At 49.7% G+C, this 8,750-nt stretch overlaps 1 pseudogene; it reads right to left on the reverse strand.

Moving 5' to 3' along the window:
* LOC119326283 overlaps positions 1-810 on the reverse strand; it is a 3,702-nt pseudogene extending 2,892 nt beyond the window's left edge.
* Between the last annotated feature and the right edge of the window lie 7,940 nt (positions 811-8,750).

Below are 8,750 nucleotides of genomic sequence, written 5' to 3' on the forward strand. Positions count from 1 at the left end.
TTGTAAGAGTTCTTTTAGCTTCCCAATACATTTGGGTTCATCCCAAGTGTCGATACCTTCTGCAAAATCTTCCTTGCGAGGCAACTGGAAGATCAAATCCTTCATAATTTTCTTTACATTAGGCTTTTGCGAGACAGAGACAAAAGCATGGCAATGAAAATGTCCTTGGATCTTGCGGTAGACCTCCCTTGCCAGTGTTGTTTTCCCCAACCCACCGAAGCCAACAATGGACAGCACCTTGCGCTGCTTTGTCAAGCTATTTTCATCTTTCAGCATCCAACTGGCAAGATCATCTCTTGGACCATCAATGCCCACGAGATGTGCTTTCTCAACAAACAAAGCAGATAAGCGGGGATCCACAGATGAATGCTGACATGGAATATCGTCCAACTTGTAACTAGTCTTCAACTCTTTTACCTCCTTGAGACGAATCTTCAGATCGTCAATTTGGCTGGCGATTCCACGACGAGAGCCCAGCGTCTTGAGACGGCGAGTAGTCTTGCGGAAGAACTCCTTGAAGCCACCCTGGTGGTGGCCGCCATTACCGAGCTGGTGGATGAACTTGTCGATGACATCCTCCATGTCATAGGCCAGCTCCCTCAACAACAATATCCAAGCCTTCACCTGGACATCGGGATCTTGCAGCGTCGTGTACTTTTGGACTGCGGCATGCATGCAGGTCAGCTCAGATTTGAGTGAGCGGATCTCGCGGCGGACACCTTTCAGACGGGCACACTCGTCGGCAAGCAAACCAGCGAGCTTCCCCAGCAGGGGACCCAGCACGCCCAGGGAAGAACTCACCACCGCCATTGATCTCTCTATTCCTCTCTCAAACCCATCTCTTAGTTTGTGTTTGGGGTGTGCTCAGAGTGGAGATGAGTGCAGAAAGAGGACCAACAAATGGGTGTGTGGTAGCTGCAAGATTCTCATGGGTTTTTGTTTCAGTTCAGCCTAACCATGACCATGTGTGAGAGTAAAGAGTGGACAAGCGTGGTGGTTTACAGGTTACAGCTCCCTAGGCCATCCTTGTCCGGTAAACAGGGAAATGGTGTGCATGCAGCGTGCGAAGCCAGGATTTACCGAAAATCTCCTACAGCATTTTAATCTATGCCAGCCAGCGATAATGACGACAAGCTTTCTAGGAGAAAAGATTAGCCTCTAACTTGTACTTACATGTAACTGCACGAGAATAAAAATATACTCCCTCTGTTCTCAAATATTTGTCTTTCTAGAGATTTCAAATGGACTACCACATACGAATGTATATAGACATATTTTAGAGTGTAGATTCATTCTTTTTGCTCCGTATGTAATCACTTGTTGAAATATCTAGAAGACAAATATTTAGGAATGGAGGGAGTAGTATATAGCTGCAAGATGCCTCACGCTAATCTACAACTTGCAACCAACGGCTCCAAGGTTTGATAAGTGGCTTGTGATTTGAAAACAAGTGGGTAAAAGGGACTGGCTTAATATTGCCAACTCATTTTGAACGAATGAACTACGGAGTAACAATGAATTTACCCACACACGGTCTCACATGCACCGTGTGCGGCCCTATGGAGCAAAAGCATATACGCACACGATGGAGCACTTGGGTTACTTAGGTTGATGTGCCAACTTGTCCCTTTTTATTTCCCGTGTCCTCGATGTAAACACAAGCTTGGACCAACGCTAATGTAGTATCACATGTATCGTCTCGTAAGTTTCATTTTGTATTTGTTTGTATTCTGCAGCTGTCAGCCTTTTGAAAGTGTTGTAATATCTATTGTGTCCCACCTATCCCTTCAAGATGGAATCTACTGGGGCACGTTCAATCCAAGCACAAAAACCTTATGAAGCAGCTGGTGCTAGTATATCGTATAACAAAGGTGTGCCTACACTAATCCTCAGTCGACCGATGACAGCTGGACTTGTATTGCAAATACTTTCCTCCCCTGTTTCTTGGGGTTTGTTGTTTATTCTTACTAGTACAAATGCCAGTGCGTTGCACCGGGCGAAAAATTAAATATAACCTGCTCGATGTGCCATTATGGAACACTTTTTTAATTCGATTATTGGAAACATTAGAAATAAGGTTACGCTGAACATTTCTTTTTGCACTATGAAATTTGGGCGTCCCCTAATAATGTTTGTCATGACCTATTTCAGCTCACCATTTCCATTTCAACCTATGATAAAGTACTTGTGTATGAAATATTCTTTCAATCAATTCTATTTTTTGTTGTTTAGAAAAACACGATTATTATTTTTACTTTTGAGAAGGTTTTTTTTATAATTTTGAGAATGTTTTAAAAATTGGAATTATTTTTATGGTGCCGTTGATTTTTTTGAAATATTGTATTTTATGTCTTATTTATTTTGCACTGTTTTTGGGTTTGGTCCATTGAGAGTGTAGGGGGTTTAGGTCATGTGCTGCCCGCTTGCTCGCACGCCCTTCTCCCGGCGACCAAAACGGGCTTCAGGGCAACTCCAACACGCAGACCCAAACGGACGCGCAGTTTGACCATTTGGGTCGGCGAAGCGGACATGTTTGTTCGCTTTTTCATTTCGGCCAACCGCATTGCCCAACGGTGCTGCCCCATTTGTGGGCGTGTCCGCCTTGAGCATTTCGTCAAACACCTCGCAGGCTAGCACCGCCGACGAGATCCTGGACGCCCGCCAAGGAGGAGGCCGCGACTTTCGCCTGGGCCAAGGCCCTCGGAGGACACCGTCGCGGGAACTCGCACGCGCTGGAGAGAGGTTGTCGCGGGACCTGCGACGAGCTGTTGCAGCTGGGTGGAGGGAGGCCGCGAGCTTGGTAGGGCAGCGTGCCAAGACGAGCGCGAGCAGGGCGACCGTGGCGACGCGGTGGTGGAGAAGATGCTACTCCGGCCTATTCGGCGGTGCGGCGGCAGTGACAGGGGCGGCAAGGTTCAATGCCCATATGTTGTAACGGGCGGAAAAAATTTTAAAATCTACATTGTGTGCCTTTACACAACACTTCTTATATCCAATTTTGGCAAACGTTTCTTAAATAAGGTTACACTGAACTATCGCTTTTTGGGCCATGTAATTTGAACGTGAATAAGCCATCCTAATCGTTTGTGTGGACCAACTTCAGCTCGACACTTTCATCTCATGAAAGAGTTGGGGTGCATGGAATACATGGTAGATTAGCATGATTTTTTATTTGTTTTGAAAAGGTGATTTTTTTCTTTAAATTTGGACAATAGTTTTTGGATTTTTTTGATGAAATATTTTTTTGGAGACGAACATTATCTGGTTAATAGTTTTTGGATTTTTTTAAAAATGGAATGATTTTTTGGAGACGAACATTATCTGGTTGGGAAATTGCACAGTGCTTTTCTATTCTTATATTGGTTTGCGGATCAATCGATTTTTTAAATATGAAATTATGGATGATGCTACGCACGAGTATAAGCAGCAGCCTGCTGGCCTAATTGTCCTGACATTGGAGAGTCGAGCTCTAGATCAAAGTTACATCGTCATATTTTCCTCTAGCCGAAGGTAGATCAAGGATACTGGCTGCTACCACACGCCAAAATAGAGCAGCAGTGCATCACTTCACTTAAAGAGGCGAGATGAGCAGTGCAGCACTTCAGCTAGACAGGTGAGTTGGGACGTTACAAGTACAGAATTAACATATTATTTTACACAATTCATGTCAGCGATAGATCTAGTACCAGCATAGGTGGATCTATAATCATTCTTGTAAAATATGTCTTCACTTGTATCAAATATATAAACTCACTATGCAATGTCGACAGTAAAACCAATATTAACCAATGCTGGTAAATTCAATGCACATTTAGTACCAGCCTCATCCACAACTTATTGTTAAAGAGTACATATCTACTCCCTTCATCCATAATACAAGAACCTTTTTCAAGCAAAAATGTTCTTATATTATGGGACGGAGGGAGTAGATTTTGTTGAAGCTAAATACTCATGTCATTTACAGCCATCAATATCTAATTGGCCCTACTGGTTTACATCCAATGAATTATGAGGCACGCTTTCCTTAGCTTCATATCTAAAACCACCATCACGGGCTGCCAGCCAGTAGTAGAGAAGCTCATTTTTCATAAATAGCACATGTCCTGTTGAGAGAAAATGGAAGTTAGCACCAAGTTTCCAGAGTAGCTTACATAATCAATCTGCACAAATATCTGGAGATCTTACATAGCAGTTTTAATTTTGGTTTTCTTGATACAACTGAGGAATTCTAGTACATCGGCAGGTATGTTGTCTTCATATTCGTTCTCGTTGAATGCTAGCAGTTGTCCCAAATTTTGTTTTCGGAGTTCACATTCATCTTGTACAACCATATTTTTGCAAACGAATAAGACTTGCGTCACATGTGTAAAATATAATATTCGGATATTTGTACAGCAAGAAGCACTATGGCAGGTAACACTCTTTTCGAGGATAATAATTGACGTCAATTCCTTTGGATATATAGAACCATATAATTGTTTCAAAAGGTCACCATTTTTCTGTTCACATATATTGGTTCAACGCGGGCTACACGGAGGAGGAGGTCGCTTCTTCCATTGGCGAGGTTTTGCCACCCCATGATCCGGCAAGGATCGGGTTGCGCACGGACGACAAAAGGGAGATGGTTCGCCGCCTAGTTCATCGGAGATTATCGTCGGCGGCGGTCATGCCTTGGAAGGGTCCTTTACCGAAGGTTAGTTTGCCAAATCTCACTGTTTTTGATCTCGTTCGGCCAGAGTCGTGGATCACTGTAAATCATAAGAAGAAGGGTCGCCAGACGACGGCCAGATCGTCGCCGGCGGCGCTGGTGTCTGTTTCGCCGAGCGTTCCGGGTCTCGGGATCGCTGTGGATCGTCGGCGCCGTTTGAAGATCCTCGTTGGCCGTGAGGGGCTGACTGAGGCCGATGTTGGGCTGTGTCAAGTTGGGCTGAGGTTAGCTGGGTATGAGGCCCAGACTAACTCGGTGTCGAACCAGCTCATGCTGGGAATAGATCGGGACGTCGGTGTAGCGCGGATCGGGCCGATATCGCCTGGGTATGTGGCCCGGGGGATACGGTTTTGATCGAGGCTCGGGGCCACGTAGCTTCGTCAGTTTGCACGTCGTCTTGTTCTGCGCCGTCGGCTAGGGTTCAGAGACGCCGGAGTCCAAACTTGCGATCGGCCGGGGCTGGACGAGCGCGACGCATTCCTCCGCTTGGCCTGATGGCGGGCCGCGAAGGTGCTGTGCCGCCGGGCAAGAAGTCGGGGACCGGCCGAGCGCAGGCTGCTCCGGCGCTAGCCGCCGGCGCTGGCCGTCGCGCCGTGCCAAATTCTGCAACAGGAAGTGGGGCTGCACTGCTGTTGCCTGTGGGTAGCGGTCGAGGGGCGGGGCTGCTAGTCAACCAGGGGTCAGGCTGTGGGGTGCCTCCACCGCAGGTGTTGCCTGCTGGCCGTGGATCGGCGGTGGTGGCTTCGGGCCGTGGTGGAGTCTCTGGTCCGAGACTGCTGGCCAATGCTACTACGGGGCTAAGGCCTCCGCCGCCGGAGGCGACCGGGATGATCCCGGCGGGCCGTGGTGGCGCGATGCCACGGCCGACTGCGCCTGGGCTTTTGAACATGCAGCATCCGAAGCCGGCCCCTCCGCCTCACGTCGTTGCGAAGCCACAACAGAACAGAGTCGGGCTGGTGCAGAAGCAGCAACCGCCGCCGCTTCCAGCTTCTGCCGCGCCCAAGGGGCAGTGGGGTGATGATGGGTTCGATGCGTATGGGGCTGGTAAATACCGTGGGTCATCGTCGACGGGCAGTGGTCGGGGCTACGCTTGGCACAGCGATGGCATGGCGGAGCGTCCCTTCATGGGGCCACCAGGAGGTTTTGTTGAGGGGGCGTCTGGCCCGGGCTTCAGACAGCGGGGTGGATTCCGCAGTCATCGTGGTGGCCGTGGGGGTCGAGGTGGCCGGTACCGTCCTCGACTGCCACCGCCGCCTGTGGTTGACCAGATGGTGGTCTACGAGACTGTTGAGGAGCAGGTTCTGTCAGGACAAGCTATGGAGGTGGTCTCCGCGCTTGCCTCGGCTGAGATTCCAGGATCGGAGCCCAGGTCGACTGAGATAGTAGAGGTAACTAGCAGGTCTGACTCTGAGCGGGCGGCCAAGTGGGCGTGTAAGAAAGAAAATATGTTGTGCTATAGATGTGGTGGAAAGGGACACTTTATTGCTGAGTGTGTTGCAGAGCTATGTGGCACTTGTGGAAAACCAGCACACGACTCGGGGGATTGTCCGTTTTTGATAGATCAGGCACCAGCACTCATGATGTATGGAGTGTATTGTGCTGAGCTTACTTTCTTGAATCTCCAACGGAGATGGAGGTTCCTGGCGAGACTTTGAGTTTAACGACTGGGTTAGTCAAAGTTGCTAGAGGAGATGTCTCAGAGGCACAGATTGTTCAGAGGCTCAAGGAGTTAGCTCCTGGGGATTTCCAGTGGGAGCTTGTTAGCATCGACGACAAACTGTTTCGGGTTGAGTTTCCGTCAGTTGAGGATCTTTAGAGACTTCTGAGCTTCGGAATGTGCAAGGTGCCGGGTACTGATGGTGTGCTTGAGTTTCACGAGTGGAAGAGGATTGAGCCTACGGGCAAGCCGCTGACTCGGGTTTGGTTGCGGTTCTCTGGGGCCCCCTCCAAGCCAATGCAGGATGCCCGGGTCGTGGCCAGTTTGGGTATCATGGTGGGCAGACCAGAGCGAGTGGATATGGACTTCACCAGAGCCCACGGCATTGCCCGTATACTGGTTAGTGTGCTGAACATCGAGTATGTGCCTGAGGTGGTAAAGTGGGCATATCGAGGCCACATTTATAACCTTGTCATTGAGTTCGAGGATCAGAGTCTGTTCGCTGAGGCGGCCAGCGGGACGGATACTGATATGGACGAGGGTGATGATGGGCTCGGCTCTAAAGGAGGCACCATCAGCTGACAGTGGACGAGAGTTGTCCACTACGCCGGGTGCTGACTCTCAGACGTCTGCAGTTGGTACGGCACCACCTTCTACCGTGCCTACGACTACTCTCAGATTCAGGTCTTTCGAGCCGGCATCTGCGCCTCAGAGACTTTGGAGTGATCGTGTGGAGTCTTATGAGGTGTTCGAGCATACGCTGCCGGTGCTGGAGTCTGAGGAGTCTGTGGTTCCTCTTCTTGGTGCGTCGCCGATTTTCGGTCAGGGATGAGGCGGAGGAGACTGTTCTCGCTGGCGGGGGTCCGAAGTTGGTGATTTCGGATTCCTCCGCTGCGGTCGTGGTCTCTCAGGTTCAGCAGGCGGTGCCTTTGGATGGTGGGGGCGTGGGGCAGGAGGCCTCCGCGCTCTCATCGGGGCTTCCGGAGGACGGGTTCCACACGGTGCTGCTTGACTCTTCGGGAGGGGGCCCGAGGCTGCCAGCCACGGCTCCTTCCTTCCCTTTTGCCGGGCCGGTTTCGCTGGCGCCGGCATTGCTTTCCGGAGAGGCCTCGGGGCAGGTGGCCTCGGGGCTCTCTCCTCCGGGGGCTCCTAGGGAGGCCTGCCTGCCTTCAGCGCCGGTGATGCTAGCTGGCCGTTGGGCCGGGATGGATGGGGAGCTCGGGCAGGAGGCCTGGTTGCACCTTCCCTCAGTTTGGAGTTCTCCAGTGCAGCTACTCGGGAGGAGGTGATTGCGTTCGAGGGTATTCCGGATCCGGTCTCTGAGGGGCGACGGTTGAGTAGACGTCTCCAGGACCATCCGGAAGTGGACGACATTCAGCAGCGGTGCGCTATGAGGGCGGCCAAGCTTCGTGACATGGAGGTCACTACTGGTATGTCGGTCAATACCTCTAATTCTATTTTGCATTTTTCCAATGATGAGATTATCAATAATGCAAATCAGCTAGGAATTTCACTAGGTAGTAATGAAAGTGAAATCTTAACCTCGGTTAATGATATGCTGGATTTAGAGGCCGAACAGGCGCTTGAGATGATTCATAACTTAGCTGCGGTCAAACCCATGAATGATTTAGATATCGACGCTTTAGGGGTCAGGGCGCTCAATAATCTTTGTGCGGATCTGGCTCAACCGTCTTCTGAGCCTCAGGAGGAGGATGAGCGAGTAGACAATGTGGATTTGCGCACCTCTGCGACTGGTTGTGAGGACCAGTTGGAGAGTTTCAATGCTCCTAAACGCAAATGGAAGCGGAAGATCTACCCGGTTTTCGCAGTGCGGAGGAGCGCTCGGATACGAACGGCTAAAAAATTCCACAATGAGATATGAAAGGAATCTTTTGGACTAGCAGAGGTCTGAAAGACTTGGCTAAAAGAAGGTTTCTTGTTGAGGCTTCTATTGAGCATAAGTTGGACTTTATCGCTTTGTCGGAAATGGGTAGAGCCAACGTCTCGCCACAATTTCTAAATACTCTTTTGGGGGGTATTGATTTCTATTGGCATTGTCTACTTCCGCGAGGAAGATCGGGTGGGATTTTACTCGGAGTTAGATGTGATTCGTTAGAAGTCCGAAGCGTGGTCATGGGAGATTTCGCTGTTAAGTTTAGGGTGAGGTCGAAGGCAGATGGGTTTAGCTGGGCTTTGGTGGCAGTATATGGTGCCACTCAGCCCGAGCTCAAACTAGACTTCTTGGCTGATCTGGTTAGGATTTGTGGTTCTGAACAACTTCCTATCCTGGTGGGGGTGATTTTCATATCATCAGGAGGAGTGATGAGAAGAATAATGACAATTTTGACGACCGATGGTCGTTCATGTTTAACACAATCATTGAAA

The sequence above is a fragment of the Triticum dicoccoides genome, chromosome 6B (assembly GCF_002162155.2).
Source record: "Triticum dicoccoides isolate Atlit2015 ecotype Zavitan chromosome 6B, WEW_v2.0, whole genome shotgun sequence".
NCBI classification, from domain to species: Eukaryota; Viridiplantae; Streptophyta; class Magnoliopsida; order Poales; family Poaceae; genus Triticum; species Triticum dicoccoides.